Genomic DNA, 23,057 nt, shown 5'->3' on the forward strand with positions numbered 1-23,057 from the left:
CACGGAGTGAGAGACTGGGCTGCTTGGCTCCAGCAGGCTGGTAGCAGAGGAATACAAAGGTGGAAGATGCTGAAGAGCGCACTGACCCCAGGAGGATGAAGTTACAACATAGTAAAAGACGCTACTGCGGTGTGTTTGGCAAGAGTATGTGCCTGTGCTTTGATGTCCAGTTCCAGCATTTCTAAGATACTTCTCCTTTAACTTCTGCTGAATTGGTCTGTCTTCAGTCACATGTTAATGGACACTGTTCAAGTTGTAGGAATGGGTATGGTGAAACACGAGTTACAGCAACTTCAGAGTCATGCAGCAGGGCAGGAAAACCAACAGCTAGACAGTGATCCCAAGAGTTGTTTGTTGGCAGACAGGTTCTGGGACGTTAATATAGGTACAACCAGCCTTGCTTATAAGAAGAAAAAAAGGTATCAAAATGCCAGAATGCTATCACAGGAGATGGCGTAATTTGTTGAAAGATGATAAGGGACAGATTTTGGAAAGGGTATGATTCAAGGTAAGATTAGACAAAACACTTGGATATTTTAGGACACTGGTACCCAAAGTTTTGCATCTGGATGTAAAATTTTTCTTGTTCTTAGGTATAGAGCAGTCATTCAAAACAAAAACCTGTTCCTTGCTCAACACTTAGTGTGATGGAGGAGATGCTCAGGGCCCTTTTACTGGAGATGTCTGTCCTCTGTGCCCATCTGCCAAGGGCAGAGAAGAGCAGGACAAGTCTCAAGATCTATATGATCTTTCTGTACACAAAGTGGAAATAGTTTTCACACCATTTAGAGCAGGACTTAAAGAATTATTGTTTCCAGACCAGGAAGTGAGCAATGTCACAGAGCTACAGAAGAAAGCATAAGCTGCTTAAAGTGGATTAAAATGACTGACCGTTTAGCTCTGCAATTAGGTGGGGAGATAGTGTGATAAATCACGAGTAACTGGCTTACCTGTCCCAGGATGTTGTTCCTTTCAAGGCACATCCTCAGTGGTTTCCATATGTAGTGGAGATGATTGAGCGCTTGTACTTAAGCATTTTTAAAGGCATGGATCCCTGAAAAGAGGGTGAGCGAGTATGATTTTTATGCAGTTTTCTGGTGTTTTTTTAGCTCTCCTTGAATGTGAAGTTTGCCCTACGCTTAAACCTCAGAAGATCTTCCTGAAGAATGCAGGTACACGCCAGCGAGCTCAGCAGGCAGCGGGGCTGCCGGGGCGCGGGGGCTGCTGGTGCGGGGGCCTGTTTGCCCGGGAGAGACCCGGGCTCCTAGGGCCCCGGGCTCTGGGCTTGCAGGGGGCCTGGGAGCATCCTGGCCGCAGCGCTCGCAGGAGCCTCCGGGAAACCAGCAGGTCGGCACGCAGCCGCCCGGTCCTGCGCGAGCGGCACGCTCTCCCTCTCTGCCGTGCGTGATCGTGCGCCGGGTTTGCTGTGCGGCCTGGTTTCGGGGGCTGTGCCTGCTGCATGCCCTGGGCAGGCCCGCTTTGTCCGGTGGGAACTTGGTGTGATGTGCTTACCGCTGAGAGGACAGTGGGCCTCTTAGAAAAGACCCGATTCATCTCTTTGAGGACGCTTAGACTGGCCTTTCTTGTGCCTTTTTAAAATGAGACTGCTAATCTTTCGTTCATCATATACTAACACCATAAGAGTGAGTGCGGTACCCACAAACTGGCCTACGGTGGGATTTAGTGAGGGGTGGGATAGAAGGAAGGAAGGTGTTTTCCAGAGGTGTGGGATTACGTCAGCGGCTCAAAATTACACTTGCTTTTGACAGGGCCTTGTTGGTTATCAGGCAGAAGTCTCTAGGTTGTAGGGATGATGCTTATTCCCTCCAGCTACTGCGTGTGTATTTCCTTGCAAAAATTTGAGGTATCATTAACTCAGATTTGCAAACTCTAGACATAGGAAAGCTTTTATAGGGCAATAACGTGGAATATTTCTAAACTGTTGGTTGGTAGTGCCAGGCAGCTGAGTTTAGGGGTAATGCGACTGCATGCGTTTTCGTGGTTGGTCTGTCTTTTCCCAGTCTCTGTGCTAAAAGAGTCAACCATCGGATTAGTTTGCTTTTTAAGGCCCCGTCTCTCAGGACCCCCTGGTTCAGCTATGCCAGATTTGCTCCTTCCTACCCAGAGAACTCTGCCTCACCTTCTCTTGGCTCAAAAGCGTCTTTTTCACATCTCTGAGATGTAAGTCTTAAACATTTTGAATGTGTTTCTGGAGTTTTTTGCCTGCTCACGTTAGGGATGGGGTATGAGCTGGCCGATTGGAGACGCGGCGTTTGTGTGACCAACTACCTGAGCCCTTGCGAGACAGCGCGTTGAACTGAGCTCCGTGCGTGCGTCCTGTGTAACAACGTGAACGTTCAAAGCCGTCGTTTGTTTGGGAGATGCTGGAAGGGGAACTTTTTGGCTAAGCAAGCCCCCCGCCCCGTAGATGCGCTGGCTGTGCCGCGGGACGGCAGCTTTCGCGCCGAGTTACGGTCCGGGCTTCTAGAGCTCTTGGCAGAGCTGGCTCTGAAGGCTCTGGGACACGGACGGTGGGGAGAGCGACAGAAAGGGGCTTCCCGAAAATGGCACAAACCCCGAAAGTGCCAAACAAGGCATCACAGAGATCTGCTGAGGGTGGAATCCAGCTTGGTTCTTGGGGTGTTTCCATAGCCTGTTCCTCCTGCCTCGGAGCGAGGTATGTCTGTACCTGCTCCTCAGGCCGCCTCGGTCGGGGGTAGCGTTAGCTGCGCGCACCCCCGTTTGACCAAACGCTGTGCTACCTGAAGCCTCTGTGTACGCAAAGAGGAGAAAGGCTGAAGCTAGGCAGTATTCCCGCACCTCTTTGTGTGGGGGCCGCTTATCGGTAGCGTCCTGCTTTGCGTTTCCCGGTTCCACGGTTCCCTCTTCCCCCGCCACGGTTCGGAAACCTGGCTCGCGTGGCGCGGAGCGGCCGAGAAGGGCGCTTCTCCCGCTCTGAGCGGCGAGGTAGAGACGCTACCACTTCAATGAGCGCGCACAAAAGTCTCCTACGAAAGGAGCAGGGGAGTAACCATGGCAGTTTTTACAGAATTTGATAACCATGGATTGCAGAAATTAAAGGCATAAAGCAAATAATAGGATTATCATTTACTTGATGGTTTTCTAGTGAATAGAAGGCAATACCTGACTTTCACATTTAGGTGAGCCCCTATAAATTATCTGTAGTTAAAACATAATGCTAATTAAGTTCAAATGCAGCAACGATTAACACTAGCGGTCTCAATTCACTGGATTACCTTGTAACTCCAATTGACGAAGAAAATAAAACTACCCAAAAAAGGGAAATCTTTTTCCTCTCGCTCTGTGCTGCAGCCCTCTCTTTTAATCTGTCAAGTTTATATTTTCAGCTTCCCTAGGCTTTGCTTTTCTTTTTGTTTTTCTTTTTTTTTTTTTTAATGTAGGGTGCTTCACGAATAAGATGAGCTTGACTCGCCGGTCCCTTTCCAGGCGAGAGCCCTGCTGGCGCGGTGCCCGCGCCAGGGCTCGGGAATCGGGGCCGGATCCTTGAAGCTCGGCTCGAGCACTGCCAGCTCTGGGCTGGCGGGACCCGGCCGACTCCTGCGCGGCGGACGGGGAGCCCGCCAGCCCAAATCTGGTTTATCCCCAACTCTCCACGGCAGCTCCCTCTCCGATGCATAGAAGACGCTTTACTTTTTCCTTCGTTTGAAGGAGCATCTCCGTTCTGCTTTTCTTAACGTGCACGTAGCAACAATGTTTTAGGGGCTTCACAGTGCTTTGCGAGGACAATGATTATTGTGCATGCTTTTCTTGCGTTAATTTATTAAAAATTAATGTAGTCGCAGTAGGCCAGCTCTCCCCCCGGCGCCTTTGGTGGAGCTGTAGGGGGGAAGCGTCGAGCGGTCGGCGAGGGTTAATTGCCAGGAGGGAAAGGCGCAGGAGCCTGTGTGCGTGATGCCTTTGTGCTGCGGCAGCCCTGCTTCTGGCGTCCATTTAGCATGCAAACTGTGTTCTTTGCACAGCAAATTTTGCTTTCAAGTTCAGTGAGTGCTAAGGCTCTGCGTAAATGGGCCTGCGAAAGATATTTTTTGACATTTGAAAATCCTATTAAGCCCGTTTCTGCCCTCTTCCCCCTCTCCCTCTCAGGATGCCGGCTCAGTACGGAGGCATTGCAAAGGCGGCGTTAGCTGCTCGGGTCACATCCCTGAGAACAGATCTCAGAAATATGGGTCAAAATGAAATGAGGAAAACAAGACGGATATTGTCCTTGCGACTCACTCTGATGGGTGATTGAAGGACTCCCTCAATTGACAGTTTAAGATCTTAATGAAGTACCAAACATGAGGTAATTTAGAGTATGTTGCGCTTTCAAACTGCGCGCTCGCCAACACGGCCTGCGAGAAATGAGTTCATGCTGCTTATTTGTGCTTGATTCTCTTCTAACTCCTCTTTACGGAGGGCGTGGATCTTTCGGGGTGTTCTTTAAACTGAATTTTGCCACGGTTCCTGTTCACGCGGTCAAATGAACATTTCCAGGGAGCGTTAGTCAATGATGAAGTTTGCGAGCATGGTGTTTTTGTTGTGCCAGTGCGGGAGAACAGCATTATTCACAAACAGTGCTTTGAAGTTGAGGATGTGACTCGTTCACCTTAAACATGGTTATGGGCCACCTGGCTTCCTTTACGCTTATTCCATGCTATACGGAATTATCTGTAGATTTGTATCCACGCTTGTAAAAATTAATTTTGAAGATGGGTTTCTATCAAATCCTAGTTCTTGGGTGACTGCTTAAGCTGTGAGTAACTTGGGCTGGGACAATCAGCCAGTTGCACTGCGTTAGCTGTTGTTAGGTGCGTAATTACACACAGTTTGGGGAGCGGGGATGCAAGCGAGTTTGCATACATTGAATTACAGGCCGTGTTTTAATAGTATGTTTTTTAGGTCTTGGCTTGAATCCAGCATTTCTTCATGCTATTATCCTCTATTTACAGCTTTCAAAAATCAGCTGATGTCACTGCACATATGTTTAGAGCCGTTGCTAAGGTGATTAGCTTCAGGATCCAACGCCTCCGCAGCGCTGCCGCGCGGCTGCGCACACCGGGGCGCGCTCAGCTTCAGCGGCGGAGGGGCGTAAAACAGCGTTACCCGATCCTAGGGTAAATACTTTGGGCCCTGACTGATAATCAGGCATCCCGTTTTATAGGAATAGGGGCTTTGTCTGGCATCCTTAGCTAAGTATGAGAATATTCTTTCCCGGAAAAGTGTCTGAAATGCCCACGTTCCTGCTTGTCGTCGATCCGTGCGATTTTAGCGCGTTCAGGATTCCCTCTGCTGTCGGCTCGGGCGGCAGACCGTGCCGATGCGGGGCAGAGGGGTTTCACCCCAGCTCTCCGGCGCCTGTCCTGGAGCGTGGGGCGCCGCGGCGGGCGCTCTCCGACGGCTCGCTCCCCAGCTCTCCGCTGCTCCGCGGAAGGTCGCTGGCGCCACTCGGACGCACGAGATCGAACACGCTGCTGCTTTTCTACGTTGCCTGCTTTTCGGCTGAACCTCCTTCCCAGCAGGCACCGAGTTTAAAAGGAGCCGGCCATCCACCAGCCACGCTTCCATCTCTTCCGTGTTTTCCGTTTCAGACTCTCAGTTTGCAGCACGTGATGTGTCGCAATAGAAAGAATCTGCCTTTAGCAGAAGTCTGTCCTCTGTAACAGAAATTGAAGCAATTTACCTTCCTCTCGCCTTTTGGAGAACTGTGTCGAACTGCCTTTACCAGCCCGGCTGCGATTCTGTTACCCTACGCGCTCCTGTTTTTCGGTAGAGCCAAAGAATAGGTCTTGTTCCTAGCAGAGGAAGCGTGGAGTACGGTCACGTTGCCCACAGCCTGCACCAACAACTGGCTGCCAGGTTGCGTCTTAGGAGTGCTATAGGTGAAAACTCCTTTTGGGGTTAAGTCAATGTGTGAAACAGGTATAAAATATCCTCTTTCTAGTCCAAGTGACTTCAGTGTCCTTAAAGTCACTTAAATTGATAACATACGCTCCCTTCCCTGGGAGCGCACTGATCTTTCACTGAATTTTTTTTTTCTTTTTAAAAAAGATGCTTGCTACGACTTGACCTAGTTTGGTTATTGCTGCGCAGTGAGACAACGCGCCGTTCGTGTCGTATAGCGCGCTCTGTTCTGTCCCGTAAGCTGTCCCCGAGATGGCCCCGTGCTGCGCAGCGGTTCGCGGGGCCGGGGCTGGCGGCCCGTTTGGCCCGTGCGCTTCCACGGGCGGCCGCTGGACCTGCAGAGCTCTGCAGGAGAAAGGCCGTATTCACAGCTTCTGCCCCGCGCTGGACCCGTGAGAGGTCTCGGTGGTGGAGCGGGTGTTCAGATGCCGCTGCGGGGAGCGAATGCCTGGATAGCTCATTTTAGCCTAAAATATAAATCTTGTTAATTACCGGCTGTGTGAGGAAACACTTAGGTCAGGGTTGTAAAAAGGCAGTTGTACGATCTCACTTCTGCCAACTTCCCTGCGGGCCCGGGCGTGCGCGTTCGTTTGCGAGGTTAGCCGGGGCGCGTTGCTTTTGCCGCGGTGGATCCGCGCGGGGCGCAGGGGCCTCGCGCTCGCGGCCGTTCACCCGTATCGCAGGCTTGCTGCCACCACAGCTAAATGTTTTCTACCCTGCAGGCCACCGAAACGCGGGAACGGGGAGCGTGCCGCTGGAGCAGGCCGGCCGCCTCGCCCGCGCCGGGGCGGTGGGAAGGCGCCGCCGCGAAGGGACCTCCCTCCGCGGCTTGTGCTCGATTGACTCATGAACTCTCGCCGTAACTCGGCGAAATATCCCTGAGTATTCGCGCCGCTCGTTAAGTAGATCAGTTTGTACGGCTTCTGGCGTAGACTTATCTTCCAAGAAGTGACTTGTGCCAAATTGGTAGGCTTTGAACGGCTGCGGTCTCGTCGCTGGGATTCCTGCTGATGCGGGTGCGCTGATTACCTCCGAGGTTTCCGAAGAGGAAGGAGAGAAAATAGGTCAGTGCAGGATGTCATTCCTCCACACTAGCCTTGTTCCTAAATTGTCCGCGGGCCCCTTCCCTGTGCCTCGCCTCCCCCTTCTCCCCTGTCAGGGACTACAAAGATGTTCCCATGGCTTAAGGAGCGTGAATAGCGGTTGCATAACCAGGCTTTCACGCCGTGAGGCCTAGAGGCGCAGAACAAAACCAAGATTACGGCCTTTCTGGGGAAAGTTGAAGGGGCAAGGGGGACATTGATATGCAGATCCGTTGTGGCGGAGCGTCGCTGTGAAACGTCCACACGTCGAGTCCATGAAGCGATGCATAAAAGCAAGGGAGTGAAAAACACTGTGCCGCAACGCGTTGCGTGAAACGTAGCGGTGATGTAGCAGTTGTCTAATAGACGGTGTTCCAGGAGGCCGTGCCTGCGAAACTGCACTATTTATATGAAATGCTCATACTTTCCCAACCTTCCTGTTTTCTGGGATCCACTTCAAGCGGATTTTTTCTGATAGTCTCTGCTCTTGCAAGAAGGGTGTTTGAAGCTTGGGACTTTTTTAGGGTAACTTTCGTTCTGCTGTCCTGGGGCCAGGCAGGCGGGCACAAAAGCAGGGGGAGGATTTATCGTGATCTGGCCGCTTTTGAATAAGGCGCGTTTGCTCTGCCCTCGCTCCCGAGCGTGGCGGCGGCGCAGCGCTGCTCCGCGTGTCCTGGGCTTCTGTGCCGCTCTCCTCCTCCGGCAGAGCAAGCGGTTCCCCAAGGGGCTGCCCATGCCGAGGAGCTTGGATGAAGGACCCATGACCCTCACTAGCCGCCAGTCCGATAAGTCTGTAAAATGTCCAGGTGAGCCCGTTACTTTGCTGTCGCGTGGGAATGCCGGCGTGTACGTGGTATACCACTGGAAAACGCTTTCCAGACTGAAACTTGGTGTGAGCTCCGGGAGCTGGAGCCCATCTTGTAACTCTTCAGAGGAAAAAAATGCTCTAAAGCAGAAGGAAAATTGGCAGCCTCCGCCAGGCCTGCGTGTCTGTTCTTAGCGAGTTACTCACTTTGAGTTTGCTGCTTTGATGTTCTTGTTTCATTGCACAATGAGCCCCTGCTAGCAAAGTGGTTGGGAAATGTTGCAACGGCAGAGAAACGGAGTTGTTGGGGGGGGAGGCAGGAGATCCGCGCTCCCCAAGCAAGCTGCTCTTGCAGCCGTACGCCCTGCAAGGGTGCGCAAGGGCTGCCCGCCAGGAGCAGGCTGACGCTCCATCGCCGTCCTGAACGCGAGAGCTTGAAGGCTCAGTAAAATTAGAAGAGAGTTTTTCTTAAAACGGTGCACTGAAATGGCTTATTACGGTGCGACGAGCTGACCTACATGCTCCTTTTCTTTTCCGCTTCCTTTGCAGGCGCGCGGAAGTATGTTGCGCTTTATCCCTGTAGTAGCGCGAGGCTCAGTGATGGGGTAACTGCAGCTGAAGGGAGGATTGAAGCACCGGGGCTCTGGGGGCAGAGGCCCAGGTGCACGTGGCAGCGCCAATCGGCAGCTGACCGCCCTGGCGGAAGGAGGCAGCAACCGGGCAGTAGGTTGCAGACGTAAAGCAGGATAGGTTTTGAAACCCAGATGGGAAATTCGGGGTGGGTTTTGGGAACAAGGGGCCTTGGCAGAGGAAGGGCTGCTCTGTTCCTTTAGTTTGGTTAGCTGCTTCTGAGCTGAGGATGAGGGTTGGGGCAGGGCTGTGAAAGCAGCCTCCAAGGGCTGCTCCTCGCTTTTCGGGCTGATAGGGTTTGGAGCTGGTAGTGAACGCCTCTGTAGGCTGTTAATGTGCAGCGGCTATAGAAAAATGGAAGAAAGTAACAAATAGCTGAGGTTTTATCTTAGGATTTAGAGTTTTAGAAATTGTACCTTAAATAAACTAACCAGCAAACCAACTTGTAATTCCAGAATGGTATTGCATATTCTGCTGTAATGGAAAAATCTGTGGTTTCTTTCCTGCTTTGGAAGAGCGCAGCATTCTTTGAATGGGAAGCTCTGCATTTATCACAGCGTTGCTGTGCCAATCACATTCCTGACATCTGCAGAAAGAGAGAAATGTTGCACTTGTTTTGCCATTTCTAGAAATGTCTTGTCTCTTGCTTTCAGCCCAGCTTCTTTGAAGGATGCTTGGTTCTTTTCTTTCTCTTTTTTTTCAACCTATTTCCTATGTTGGGGCATTTAATTGCTGTTGCAGTTCTCAGCAACAGCTGTCTTACATCTTCTGTGATGTGGGTGCAAGTGGGGATTTGCATTAGTGTGGGGTGTGTAGCCATGCATACCGTCCTGAAGATCTGAGCTTTTCTTCTGTGAATCCAAATATAGTTCCACGTGATCAAGTGCTCATGAAGAACTCAAGTAATCCATACTTGGGGCAAGTCCAGGGCCTAAAATTCTTAATCGCCTCGTTCCCGGGCTCTGCAGCGTACGTTGCGCTGAACACGTTTCGGGAGTCGAGGTCTTTGCTTCTGATGGTTTAATTTGGACAATGAGCATCACTTAATAGTAGCATTTTATTACATTCGTTTCACCCTTACTTCTCAAAGAATTCTTCTGATGCATTCAAGCCACTGGCCCTTTGGATGCTAATGGACTTCTGCTGGGATTTTGTTTTTGTTATTGCGTGGCACCAGGGCTCCCATTTGCTGGGGCTTGGTATGAAGAATACTCTGCTCTGAGACAATGCTGCCATTCACCCTGCCTGATGCAACGAGGGTGGAACAGTTATAACGTAAGTTAGTATGCAAAGCCCCATCCTAATCGATGCGTTTTGCTTGGTATCTGTGCACCGCGCGTACCACTCCTGCACAGTGCTGAGTTGTTACTCCTGCGCAGCCAGACTGTCCTGAACATTTCAGTGCTAAAATACATTTTTTTACTGAATTAGATTTTAGAAAATAATAAAAAAAAAATTCCCAGTTCCCATCTTAGCAGGAGTAGAGCGTCTGCAGGAATTGTGGTAGGTTGAGACCAGTGCTGTGTGATGTCCACAGCTATTTTTGCTTGTCCTTTCTGAAGTAAAAAACACTAAAAATAACCCTTGCTCCTTGCCTCCTACATATGTGTGCAATCCTGGAGCAGAGTGACGGCGCTGTGCTGGCTGATGAGGAGAGCGAAAGCCTCTCCTCTGAAACAAGCTCTTAAAGGAGATAAAAGAATTTACCACGCCGGGTACCGCACGTTATCAGCGCGTTTGTATGAGATACCGCTCATCTTTGTATGAGCTGCAGGTAAGCGTTAACCGGGAGCAGATGATTTTTGCAACTGTTCATGCGTTCTAACTAACGTCTGTGTGTGTTGTCCCTGGCTATCGACTGTCACAAACGTTTTAGCATGGGATGGATTTTTTGTCTGATAGAGTAATAATTAGACTGTTGTCCTAGCCTGAAGTTAAGAATAGTTTTTAAATGCACTTTTGGCAAGATAGTTGTGTAATTTAAAACGTAAGAAATTAAGCTGTTATTTGGACTGAGCTGCACTAATCCAGGAGGTTGAAACATTAACTTTCTTGCTCTATAAGCGACAGAGTAATTCCCCACCCTGAGTAGGGGGAAGCCTTGCAGAGGACACGCAGCCCTTTGGGGCGGGTGGGGAGAGGGAACCAACCGGTCCTTGGGTCAGACTACGGCAGCTTGAGGAGAAGCAGAAAGGTCTGGATCCCTCAGTGGCAGCTTGCACACGTGCGCTTCCCGTCGTTTCCTGAACGTGCTGGTGCTCTTATTGTCCAAAGCTAAGTCACAGACCTACCTGTGTTTGCCCAGCTGTAACAAATCACTGCTCTTTAATGATAGTCAGGCCTTGAGAGACTGTTTTGGCTGGTGCTCCAGCACTGCTGTAACGGGACAACATCGTATGCTAGAGGAATTTGCAAAACTTTGTGCCAGAGGGGCTGTAAGTAGATGCTGCACATGAAGTAAGCTTAAAATCCCAGAATTTATAGCAACCCTTTGCAAAGTGTCATGGAGAGGATGAAACAAAGCTCTGACGGATTGGGAAATATCAGGATCTTTTATGAAAGCAGTGTGTGATTCCCCATTTGTTCCTTTGATAACGGCTTTTGATCTAATGCCAGAATAAATTAATCCATCACAAAGTGGGGAACAGAGACTCAGATAAACCCTTGAAGAAATAAGGAAAAATCACTAATGGGGAAGTAGGAGGTTACTAGATTCAGTTGATTCGTTATTCATCTCAACAGAAGACTGAGATGGCCACGTTTTCCAGGGTAGTCAAACATCATGGGATATACCGGGTGCATGACGTAGGCACAGCGCGGTAACCGGCGTGGGGTCGGTTCGGGTCTGGCTGGACCTCGGAGCTGTGGCTGAGCGATGTCCCTCCGGATCGGGGCCGGTTGCTGACAAGCTGGCGGGGTGTCTCTGTGCTGCGTGTGCGTGACTTCTGTCCTGTGCGATTGCCGCGTGCTGCGCTCGGCTTCGGCGTCTTCTGGGACCTGCACTGCCGAGGCCGAATGCAGACACAGAAACTTCTCATGGGTCCGGCAGGGCTGAGCGGGCACCCGGCTGGCGCTGGGCTGACTGCGCTCCCGGTTCCTGGAATACAGTCCGGCACGTGAGCTCGGCGTGCAGCAGCTCGCGTCCTGCAGCACCTCTTAGTTCAGGCAGCGCACTAGGTGAAAACGTGAAACGAGCTGTTTTTGTGTTAGACCTGGCTCTGGCATCAGCCTGGACACATGTGTGCAGTGCTGGGCACCAGCTAATGACCCTGATGGGCCTGAGCTGGCTCTGCGTCTGCGGTGCAGATAATCTGCAACCTGGATAATGTGTGCACAGATAGCTAAGAGCTGATTGTATTAATGAACCTCTGGTCCTAGAGAAGAGGAGAGGTTGAGGAAATGACCTGGCGCTGCCCCGAGGGTCTGTGCGAAAGGACCAAGGGCGGGATGGGGAGAGAAGCAGAGGGGAGCGAGGCAGAGGCGGCCTCGGAGGAGGTGAGTTGGCTGAAACGTATCGTTGCTTGCAAGGAAAAAACTGAGGTCTGAACACGAGCGATACGTACTTGCGCCCTTTGATTTGTGCCTAAAGTGAACAATTAGGCTTTGTGCTGCAAAAGCCATTCTTAATCTCCCTCAATCTCAGTCATGAGTCTCCAAGGTGAAAGGGTTTATAGAGACCCAAATGAATTGGGTCTGTCCCCTTTAGCACGGGGAGACAGGCTGCTGCCAAGTGATTCAGTCCTGGCACAGCTGCACCATGTGATTCCCTCTGAAACGAGGCCCAGGAAGGCAGCTCTGCTGCTCAGGAAGGAGCTGAAACGCCGCGTGGCCGCGGCAGGCGGCTCTAGGGCCTGAGCCTGATTAACTCCTGGTACGCGGGAGCAGGGCTTGAGGGAACGTCAGATGCGCACCTTGGAAAGGGAAAAACGGGGAAATGGGTTGGTTCATAAACTGCAAACTAGGAAATATTTTCCCCTTCAAACAGCCTAGCACTGCCAGGCACGGTTGGTAAATTCTTTCCCTCCTTTGGAGTTGTCACTCCATCAGACTGGAGACGGCCCAACTAGCCTGCGTTTGTCGTATGCCATCTCTGCCGCTTCCTGGTGCTCCTGGTGCCCGGCGCGGGCCGTTGCCTCCGCCGTTCACCGACCGATGTTGCGTTGCATCCGGCTCCTTCGGAAGTACCTGCTCTGTCCATCTTTGCTCTCAGGCCTCCCAACATGTCTTCTGCTTGCTTTAATGGTCAGGCAAAGGTTAGTATCGGGAAGGAGAGAGGAACTTTATGTGCAAACGCTTAGCATCTCTCTCCAGTCATTTGGTGTGTTATATCGCATCCCGTTTCCTGTGGTTTTTGTCTGATTCAGATGGCGTGCTCTTTGGAGCCAAGCCCTCAGCCTCTTGTAAGGCAGCAAGACGTAGAGTCGTGCGGGGGGGAATTCGTTAAGGTGACTGGCGTGTGAGCCAGTTTGAGTTGATGTTTGGCCTCAAGGAGTCTTGTCACTTGGGCTGGTTTGTTTGACCTCTGTCAAGTGACAGATTGGTTGGGCAGTGTGCGTTTAGACCTTGCCTTGCCCTCGAGTTCGCGCTGCCTTGCCGAGCTGCGACTCTGCTACGAGAGGTGCCAGCAGATGCAGTTCAAGGTTGGCTATGTTTGTGAAACGATACACGAACCCATGCTGTGGCCTAGGTTCTTGTTTGTGCAGTAATATCAATTTGCACATGATGACATGATGTACCAGAATATCTGGAGGACATTCACGTGCTAAGCGCAAGTGGGTTTCACAGAGTACGTCCTCGACTGGTGAGGCCGTGCCTTGAGCTTTCATTTTGACGATGGCGCTGGCATACGCAGCCCTCGTCCTGCACCTCCTTGTTCAGTTATGCCAGTTCAAGGGCTGGGGGAGCCAAGGAGAAAACTTTTAAATACAGGGGGTATTTTTAGCCCGGGCGGGTTGCTTGATTCGGCTCAGAGCACGGCCTCAGGAGTGGTAGCGCTTGATGCAATGGAGACGGCACGTCGTAGAGGAAGCCCAGGCAGCTTAAGGCAGCGTTTCTGACGAAATAAATGGTTGGCGAGCAAAGCCTTAAGTCGCTGTTGCTGCACAGCGTTGAAGTCAGTCAGAGGCAGGCAGTAATAAGAGTGATTTCAGTCACCCACCTGTCTGCTGAGCTCGTGCTAATTCGGGATGCAGCGCAGGTGAACTGCTTCGGGACCTCAGCAGCAGCGTGCTGTCCAGGCCGTGGTTCCACGAGCGTTTCTCCGGCGTGCGCCGTCGCCCCGCGTTGCTGCCTCGTGCACGGTGGCGTACGAGCGTTTCTGCGGCGGCGCGGCAGACTGGGCTGGGAGTAGGACGGGATTAAAAAAAATGGCAAAAATGTTTTAAAGCTGGTAAGTTCCTTGATCCGGTTGGTCGTGAGTCGTTATATTGGAACAGCCGATGGAGCGGGGGAAGAAGCCGTTGCTGGAGTGACGTTTGGTGAAGAACAGTGCAAACCGCTCTTTTAGTGGAAAGCAGTTAATGGTGGAGAAAGCAGGGTAGGAAGTCATGAGAAGCACAGAAAAGAACAATGAAAATTGGCAGCGTTGCTGTATGAGTCGAGTATCGCGCTGAGCTCCCCGAGCGCGGAGCCGGCTGGAAGCGGAGGGCGGTGGGAAGAGCGTGCGGCGCGGGAGGCGCTCGGGGCAAGCGGTGCCCGAGTCGAGGATGTGCAGCTTGAAGGAGACGGATGAGAGGTGGCTTGGGCCGTGTCCTCATTTGAAACGACTAAATAAATGATTTGGGTGTGACCTTTGCTAGGTGTCCTGCTACTGTTCGCAGCCTGTACTCGTGCGTAGTGGCGCACTGTGATCAGCAAACTCAGCTCTGCTTTTTTTGTTTGGTTTTTTGTTTGGTTTTTTGAAAGTTTTTAAGGCTGGCTGCTTAATGGAGCCAGCTTTACAGGGGGACGATCAGAGCTGAGTCTCGGAGAAAGCGTGCCGTCCTTTCGCATGTTTTGCCTTTGTTGTATCGGAGAATGTAAAACCGAGAAAAGGGAGAAACCTGTGGAACTGCGAACCAGAACGCTTCGGAGCAGTGAAGGGCGTTAGCGGCTGCTAAAGTAAACCAATAAATAACTAATAAATTTTAAGAAACCTTGCCGGGCAGTAATTTCTGCAGAGGGGCTAAGTTTGGTTTTATGTTTGAGAACTTGAGACTGCCCCTAACCACGTGGGAAGAAGCTTCCTTTTAGGGCACGTTGTTGTGTACTTAAAGTTGCCCTTGAAGCCCTCCTTGCCGTGGTGGTCCCGGACCTGGCGGCAGCGCGGTCCGGGCGCAGCGCAGCGCCCGCGGGTCGGCTCGGGGCGGGCAGCGGCAGCGGCACGGCCGCCGGGGCGGCCAGGCCCTTGCGCTGGCCCCGGCTGGGCTGAGCGGGAGCCGACCCTCGCGCCGCCGCCGCGGCTCTGCCGGCTGGGACGGAGCTAGACTTCATCCATGCCATACTGAGGTGTCAACGTTTTTACTTGAATTTTAAATGAATTGTTTCGTATGCAGTCTTGGTTGTGACTCACACCCTTAGGCTGACGGCGGCAGCAGCAGTGTGTTTTAAAATGAGGACAAAACTCAGCTTAAGACTGAGTCACGTGCGGAAGATGCAAAAGAGTAAGAACCGGGGGGAGAGGGGGGTGAAGTCCCCTGGCCCAGATCGACGCGGAGGAGTTACTGGGGTGCGTCGTATCGGCAGCCAACCTTTCCTTCGGTCCGAGCGCGCGGACGCGAGGGGCGGCGCGCGGCCTTGCAGCCGATCTCGCCTCCTCGGACGCGGCGCCCGCGTTAGCGCGTGGAGCCTCGGCCCGCCCGCTTCCCTCCTGCGGCGGCTGCGCGTGGCTGGGAGGCAGCTGGTTCCCAAGACGGTGTTTGCGGGGTCTCTGCGCCCTGCTACAGCTGGAGGGCTCTGCTTCCGGCTCAGGACCGCCAGCGATCCCGGCGCGCAGCCAGGTTTAGGGACCCCGGGGTGTTATGACCCATCGGACCCAGAAACGGTGTTTGCTAACGTTAGAAAGTCGGGAAGTCGCCCTCTTCGCCGCCTGGCCTCTGAGCGCAGCGGGGCGCTCCTCGGCGTGCGCGTGCCTTCGCGCCGGAGGAACCGGCAGCGGCGGCGCTGGTCTGAACGATCTTCGGCGCCGCGTTGAGTTAGCCTGCGGAAAAACTACGGTGTCTGTTTAATTAAAGAAAAATAAATAAATAAAAGCTAGATGAAGCATGCTGGTTAAAGCCGGTCTCGTGAAACAGCGTGGCCAGCTAAGGGGCCGGGGGGGAGCCGAGATGGGGAATCTTTTGTTTTGGGAGAGGCAGAAGGGAGACGACGAAACGCAAACCCCGGAAGACTGCAGCGGAGGAGTGGGGGGCTTCAGAGGCTTGCGCTTGTCCCCCGCTTAGGGAAACGCGCTCTGATCGCTGCACGGCTCACGCGGAAAGAGCTTGGGGGTAGAGGGGGAGGCGGGAACGTTGCGCCCGGCGCTGGGGGCTTGGGCTCGCGCAGCAGGGCGGCCGGCGCTGGCGACCCCCTACGAGCGGAGCGCGGAGGTGCCGCACCGAGCCGCTGCTCTGCCTTGGGGGCCCGGGGAAGCCCTGGCAGGTCGCGGGGCTGCCGGGCGCCGGCGCCTCGGAGCAGCGCGGCGAAGCCCTTCGCCCCAGCAGCGCCTGGAAGAGTCTCGGCGCAGAGCTGTTAATATTGATAGTCTCAAAACCGTGGAGAGTAAAAAGCTTCTGGAGCCACTGGGGAGTTTGTTTCAAGCATTGCAGGTAGGCAGTCTGCCCTTTCCTTCCAAAAATAATCCCAGGGAAGGGAGGAGCGGAGCGCGCGGGCCGTCCGCGCCGGCACGCGGGGCCGCCGTGCCCTCCGCCTGCAGCTGTAGCGTGTGTCCGCGCGCTTCCAGGAGCGCGAGAGTGCGCCCGCAGGGAGCTGCCTACCCTGGTAGCGTCAGGTTTATAGGGAGGCCGTGTTCACATCTGGTTCTGGCTAATCCGCTTCGAAGCCCGGCGCTGCCAGGGTGCGTAGGCATGCATGCATGTCGCGCGCGTGCGCGAAGAAGGGGTCTGAAAATGTGACTGCGTTAAATACCGTGAAAAACATCCAGCTAGATCAGCTGTTTTGAATAGCTTTATTACGGTGGGGTCCCTCACAAAACAGCGTGCATGCAGCGGACTTTTCCGAGCGGAAACCGAGCTGCTGCAGCAACCGGTGCACCCAAATCCCCGACAGCCAGCTACCTTGTGAATTAATCTGAAAGCCTGCCTGTCTTGACAGTGCCTCTTAATGGCTTCCTCATAATTCCCTACGGCTGGCTGCAGTTCTGCCACAGCGGTGCTGTAGGTTCACAGAGGTCCACCGTTCTCTGCTCCAGACTGAGATCCCCTCGAACCGTCGCGATAAAGCTGAATCCCCCCAACGTGCACGCCTCAGAGCTTGTTTTCGCAGTAGCCCGCTGCGGCAACCTCTGAGGAGGCCAGGAGAAGCCAGTCTGCTGTCGATAAAGGAACTACAGGAGTACTTTCTGTTGCGCGAGGTCAATTAATTCATTGAAATCTGTAGCCATTATGTCACGGGTGACAAGGAGCTATTAGAACTTCTAAAAATTGGGGTAATTCCATGAGGGTTAAGTGCGTTCCACACACCAAAATCCCAGCTCCGTAAAGGCATAGTTTGCTACGACGTGTTTTTCGTGCGTGTCAGTATGGAGAAGGGATATGTAATCCAGATGTACGACGTTGGATTAAATTATTTTGTGCGACACCGTGTTTCAGTCTCAGCTTTTGCTGAGATTGCCAGCGTTGCAGCTAGGCTGGAGGATGCTGTTAGTTTAAAGCACAGGAGCAGCCAGAACGCTCGCTGCACACCCGCCTTGTAGTCGCTGCCGAAGAACGTTTCGTATGTTCCCAACGTTTCACGATCCTGACAATTTCACTTACGTGGTAGGTGCCTCCGGTTTGAAATTTGAGATGCTTTGTATCTTTAGACCACGTGAATTAACTGCAGCCTTCTGGAAAAGAAGGATCCCATTAGGCAGCTCCGGAGAGGTGCCGGGTGCTGCCTCCCCTCCCGTTGGGCGGGCGCCCCCGGCAGCCTGCTCCGGCTTCGCTCTTGAGCTCGGCCTTTTGCCTTTGAGCCCCGTTTTCGCCCTGTGCGCGCGCGCTGTCTCTTTGCTGGGAAGCTTCAGTTTGCTGTTTAAGTGCTTTCGGAAGCCCTTTCGCGGAGCGCGTTAGTAGCCTTGGAGTTCAGCGGAGCGGCTTACCCGCGGAGCCGCGAGGAGGAGCTGGGCGAGGGAGAGGGACAGCCAGAGAGAGGGGTACGCACACCAGAAGCAAACGGAAACGAGGATCGTGTTTGTCCGTCGCCCGTGAAACATTTGATGGCCGGTTTTACGTTGTAAATGTTTGAGGGGAAGTAGAGGTTCAGCCAAGCAAAGGAAGAATGCTTGGGTTAAAAAGGGAATAAAATGCAGCATGAGACTGGATTTTATATTTAAAAAATATCGATGATGTGCTGTACAATAAAGTCAAAGAAAAGTGCAGGTCTCTCCTGCCGCTCTTTCCTCCCGCTCCCATGGGGTTAGCTTATGCCGTGTTAATAATTACTAGAATGTACTTTCAGGCAGGTTATTTGTTTTCCCTCCTCATGATGTGCAAGAGCGGATAATGAAATTAATTTGCACACTTAGTGAGTTTGTAAAGCTGGCTTCAGCCACGTTGCCACGACACGGGGCCGGAGCGGCAGCTTGCAGGGCCGCTGTTTGCGCAGGCAGCGGTCGGGGCAGCAGCCCGCCGTCGAGGGTAAACAGAGCTCGGAGGGGAAGAGCGGTGTGCCGGCGTCACGAGAGCCGCGCTCTCCGCCGCGGGCCCGCCGCAGATGCACAGCGTTTAACCCTGCTTGTGCCAGTCAGCTGGCAACGTGAACAGCCGAGCGGAGCCCTGAAATTCCAGCGTTGCTCCTGGGGCTCTGGGCCTAAAGTTACCGAGGCCTGATGTCAGATGTCAGGCGATCCCTTCTTCTTTAAGTATGAGCTCCGTGTACTCCGCTTCTAGGTTTGCGGTGTTTCTTGGAGCAGGGGTAGGAGGTCCGCAGAGGCGTATTGGCTCTGCCGTGCCATGTTTCCGAGCAGAAGTTTGTTGATGAGGCTGAATGCCGGCCCGCAAGAAGCTTGCGGGGTTGGCTGTGCCTCACGGTTCAGCGTTTGGGAACTGCAGCTCTTTAGCGGTTTCTGTCTGCCTTGCCTTTGTGTTTGGGAGGAAAAAGCGTTTTCCAGCCTGGACCTGGCTAAGTCATTTTCTGTGTGCCCTAACGCACAGCGCGGGTGGGCTCTTGGGCTGCTGAGAGGTCCGTTAGAAGCGCGGCAGTAAAGGACGATGTCGGGAGCTCAGGCACAGAGACTGCCAAAACCGACACTCCTGCCTGGCCCTCGGGGCTTCAGCGGGGTCAGAATAACCGCTGGACGGGGAAGCGTAGCTAGCCGTGCTGCCCCGAGCCCCCAGCCCTCTCCGCCAGCTATCGCCTGCCAGGACAGGCAGGGCAGGCTTCGTTTTAACTGTTCCTGGTGACGTACCGCTAGGCGAGCCCGGGTTTTATCCCTGCCTCGGAGAAGGTTTAGCCCTCAGAACCACGGGGACTGGAGTTGGTTTTGATCAGCTCTCGATGCTTTTATGTGCAAGCGGTATCAGACTCGGTGCAGTGTTACCGGGAGGACCCAGACCATATCCCGTGACTGCTGGGTGGGATGTGAGCGCCTGGAGGACCTGCCGGCTGCCAGCTGCGTCGCACTAGCCCGGACCTGGGGGACCAGGTCTGTGCACAGCAGCTTTGGTTGCTCCGTTCGTTTCTGCCTAAATCTTAATAGGCTTCCAAGGCTCGGCTCGTTACCTGGTCCCTTAACGTGGTGTTATTTTGATCTAGCGGGACGTATGTTTGCAGCCCGGCTTTGGATTGCTCTTGGGGACAGAAGCTACCTTTTATTTGTGACCTCTATTTCTTTTTTTCTCTCTGAGGTTAATCAGCCTTACTTGGATCCCTCCCTTCTCAAAATTTTGCTACTAAGTGCAATGTTGTCACATTTGAGTCTTCAGCGGTGGGGGGGGGAGGCGAATGCAGCACGCACCTGGGAGACAGAGCGCTCTCTTTTAGGGAAGAAAAGGAGGCAGGCAGAGGATCTGTTTTTCTCCCTGAACTTGCCGCACGCGTGTTTTGTCTGAACGTTGCCTTTCTGAAAATGCTTAGGCTCTTTGGAGAGCCGAGGGCATAGGTTTGAAACATTGATGAGGACGTCTGCAGAGCTGAAGGTTTCCTGGAAGGGGCATGTGCATGCGGTTAGCTGCCGAAACGCAGCTCTAGGTATTTTTAACATCACTCATTTCTCAGTGAGTGTTTAAGCAGTAGCTTTCTAACAAGTTTTCTTACTCTTCACGTGAGGGCAGAGGCCTTGTGTATATGTAACTTAATTAGGCCCAAAGTGAGGAGGGGTTCTCAGTTTTTTTAAAGACTGGGGAGCCTATGTCCTTAAAGAAATGGTTTGTTAATGCAGGCGCTTTTTTACAGCTTTCCATCACACTCGCTCTCGTGACATGTTCGACGGTAGCATTGTAGAGAAAATTGAATTTCCCCTATACAAGAATATACTCACTTTGGTAAATGCATTCCTATGTCTTTATATGCAATAGATCACCTTCAAAAGCACTGTATTTTGCGAGATGGAGATGGAGGAAGAAAAGAGGAGGACCGTACGCTTGTGAAGAATTAACCTTGATTTGATTCTTTGCAAAACAGCAGAATCGTATTATGCTAAAACCTTTCCTGCTGTTACCTGGAAGACGATGTCCACCTCCTCCTTGCATACTTATGGCCGGGATCCCTGGCGAGCGCGGTTGCCAGCCGCGCTGGCGCCTCCGGACGCTGATGCAGCAGGCGGGCCGAGGGACCTTGCAGGCACGTGCTGCAGTGGAGGCCCTGCTTGCTGAAGGAGGAGAAGGGGACGTGAACGTGGGCTGCTGAAACAAAACGAGCAGCAATGGCAAAGGTAACAGGCAAGGTGCTTCTCCCCGTGAGCCCGTCAGTGTGTGACAGAGCATGTGGCTTGCTTGTAGAAGCCCGTGCTCCGTTTTCCGGGTTGGCTGCGCTGCGTGGGCCCCAGCAGAAGCACAGCACGCTTTCTGCTGTAGCGCAGCTCGTTGAACAGCACCATGGTGGTGGGCTGCCGTCAGCACGTACGCAGCTCCAAACCGAGCTGCGTTTGCGTCGAGGGATGAACAAATCTTGCAATTGCCGTGTTGTTATCAGTGTTTCGAGCCTGGGAGAACCACGATATCTTTTTTAAGGAGCACAAAAAGCGTGGTGCCAGCGTTGCTGGGAGGGAGCCTGAGCGGCAGCCCTTGGCAGATGTGGAGAGCAGCAGCCTGCGTGTGGCTGCCCCGAGCCCCGCGTCTGCCCAGCGGTCTGCGCAGCGCCCGGCTCCGTCCGCCCTGCAGCCAGCCCAGGCGTCCCCCTCCGTGGCCCGGCTGTCTGGCGCTGGCGGCGTGCCGTGCCTGCTCCGTGGTGCGTGGCGTGTTTGTGAGAAAGGCTTCCCTGTCGGGAGTGCTGCCCTGGCAGAAAACTAGAGCTTGAAATGGCCTAGACTTTTTTTTTTTTTCCCCCCAAATTCCTTTCGTGCTTACAGACTTTGCAGTTTAATGTGAACTATGAATCAGTCTTTTCCATGTCTTGAGGGAGACTATCACATGAGGTTGGTGTTTTTGCCGGGAGCGCAGCGTGTTTGCAGCTTTGATGCATTGTCCCAGACTAGTTTCTGGTGGTGCTGGATTTGGCTGCCGTGACCTTGTGGTGGACGTTCACGCCCTGACTGGAGTGCTGAAGATGGGAGGTCTGTTTGCTAAGGATCTTGGTATCGGTAGGGGAGAAGGAAACTCCTCCAGAGCAGAAGCCTGATTTAGGTGCCTTGAATATTCCCTGGGTGGGCATCTCCTCCCACTGCTCTTCTGGTTTGGAGGCTGCTTTTCTGAAGTGCGGTGTCAGAAGTCACGTGTGTGAAGCCTGTGCAATGTTATCCTAGAAACGTGAGCTGGAAAGGACCTCGAGGTCACCTAGTGCACCTTCCTGCTTGAAGACGGATTCTTGCCAGCACTAGATCGAGTATTATCATCCTTTCTGTGTATTTCCGGTATCTGTGGGTGAATAAACTTTGGGGGATGTATAAATAGGCAATTTGGGAGGTTAATGCGCCACTTACAAAATGTGCCGTGTATAACTGAAGTCTTCTGGTTGGTCCAGAAACTCGGAGCTTCTCCGCTTTCCCTGTGCCTCCAGGTCGCGGCTGGAATGACGCTCAGAGGTTACGGGTGGTTTTTTATGTCCGTCTCTCCGCAGATCTTGCCCTGTCAGTCAAGAGCTGCCACCAGCGTGGCCAACAAACGCCAGTTTCGTTGTGGAGGGTTTTGTGTATAGGTAAAACATTGGTCTTGAACCCGCTATCCTCAGTTCAAAAAAGGCGAAAGAGAGCTGAAAGCGGTGACTTTGTGTGTTTGCAGAGCCTGAAGAGAAGTGAATTGGTGAAGCGCTGTCCTTGCTCTGCCCAAAGCCCGGCGCCTCCTGGGCCCCTGCCTGGAAGGCGCTGGGCGATGCCTGAGATTTGCTCTGTTGCCTAGTGCTTATTCTTAAACTCACCAAAATATTCCTGAGATTTCCCCGCTTTCAAAAACCTTTGCGTATGCTGCAGCGTTGCGTCTCGAAGATGCTGAGGCGGAAGGAGAGAAACCAGAGCGAGTTGGGCAGGGACAGGGGAGGAGAGAGGCGCTTTGCTGCGAAAGCCGTGGGCTCTCCTGGTCGCACGGCGGGGGAAACGTTACGCGGCTGTTGCGGCCTAGCGGGCCGAGCAGCGGGTTAAGTCGGGCTTCCTGAACGGTTGGCTCGGGTCCCCCGAGGCGGGGCTGGGCCCGTCGTTACGGGCAGTTGGCTTCCCTGCGGCCCGCGCCGCGGCTGTAGGAGCTCTCGGAGCCGAGAGGTCGCTCGGCCGGAGCGGGTCTGCGGCGCTGGCTGTGGTACCTCTCGCCAAATAGCTCCCGTTGGTTTCTTAGGTAATGCACGTGCCTGGGTGTTGTCGCTGCTCAAATCCGAGGGCACGTTTAAGTCATTTAGGTGTCTTTTTAGTAAAAGGTGGTCTTTAAGTGTTGTGCTTCTACGTATCAAAGTATGTAACTAAAAAAATGGATGGCGCTAGAGAAGGAAACTTTCCTCGTTTGCGGTTTTCCTGTAGTCCGTGTGCGAGGCGTATAGCTGTGTGTGTTTGTCTACGCGTGTGCGTACGCAGAGATGGATACACACCAACAAGGTATAACAGCAATTTATTTAAATAAAACGATCCCAGCTCAGCATGGCTGACTGAGTCCTGGTAAACCAGCAATCTCTGTCTGCCGCAAAACGGCAAGGCTCCTTGCCGGGCCTTGGCTGACGCGCGCGGATCGTGGAGCTGCCCGGTGCCAGCACAGCAGCGGCAGAGTCGCGGCCTTGGGTTCGTGCTGGGCTGGGGAGGCCTGGAGCGTGCCTCACCGAGCACTGGACGGGGAAGGGAGCGAAGGTGGCCCCAGTTCGGAACTGGA

At 53.2% G+C, this 23,057-nt stretch overlaps 1 protein-coding gene across 12 annotated transcripts in view; it reads left to right on the top strand.

Moving 5' to 3' along the window:
* The window catches only part of ANKRD11 (ankyrin repeat domain containing 11), a 170,251-nt gene that overhangs the window by 95,844 nt on the left and 51,350 nt on the right, over positions 1-23,057 (top strand). The window contains exon 1 of one of the 12 annotated variants that reach the window (XM_068956291.1): positions 20,135-20,485. The exons of the other annotated variants lie outside the window; for them this stretch is intronic. The gene's annotated coding sequence lies outside the window, so the exon portion shown is untranslated. Of the gene's footprint in view, positions 1-20,134; positions 20,486-23,057 lie in introns of those variants that run through there. 12 annotated transcript variants of the gene reach the window in all.

Source organism: Struthio camelus, chromosome 10, assembly GCF_040807025.1.
Source record: "Struthio camelus isolate bStrCam1 chromosome 10, bStrCam1.hap1, whole genome shotgun sequence".
Lineage (NCBI taxonomy): Eukaryota > Metazoa > Chordata > Aves > Struthioniformes > Struthionidae > Struthio > Struthio camelus.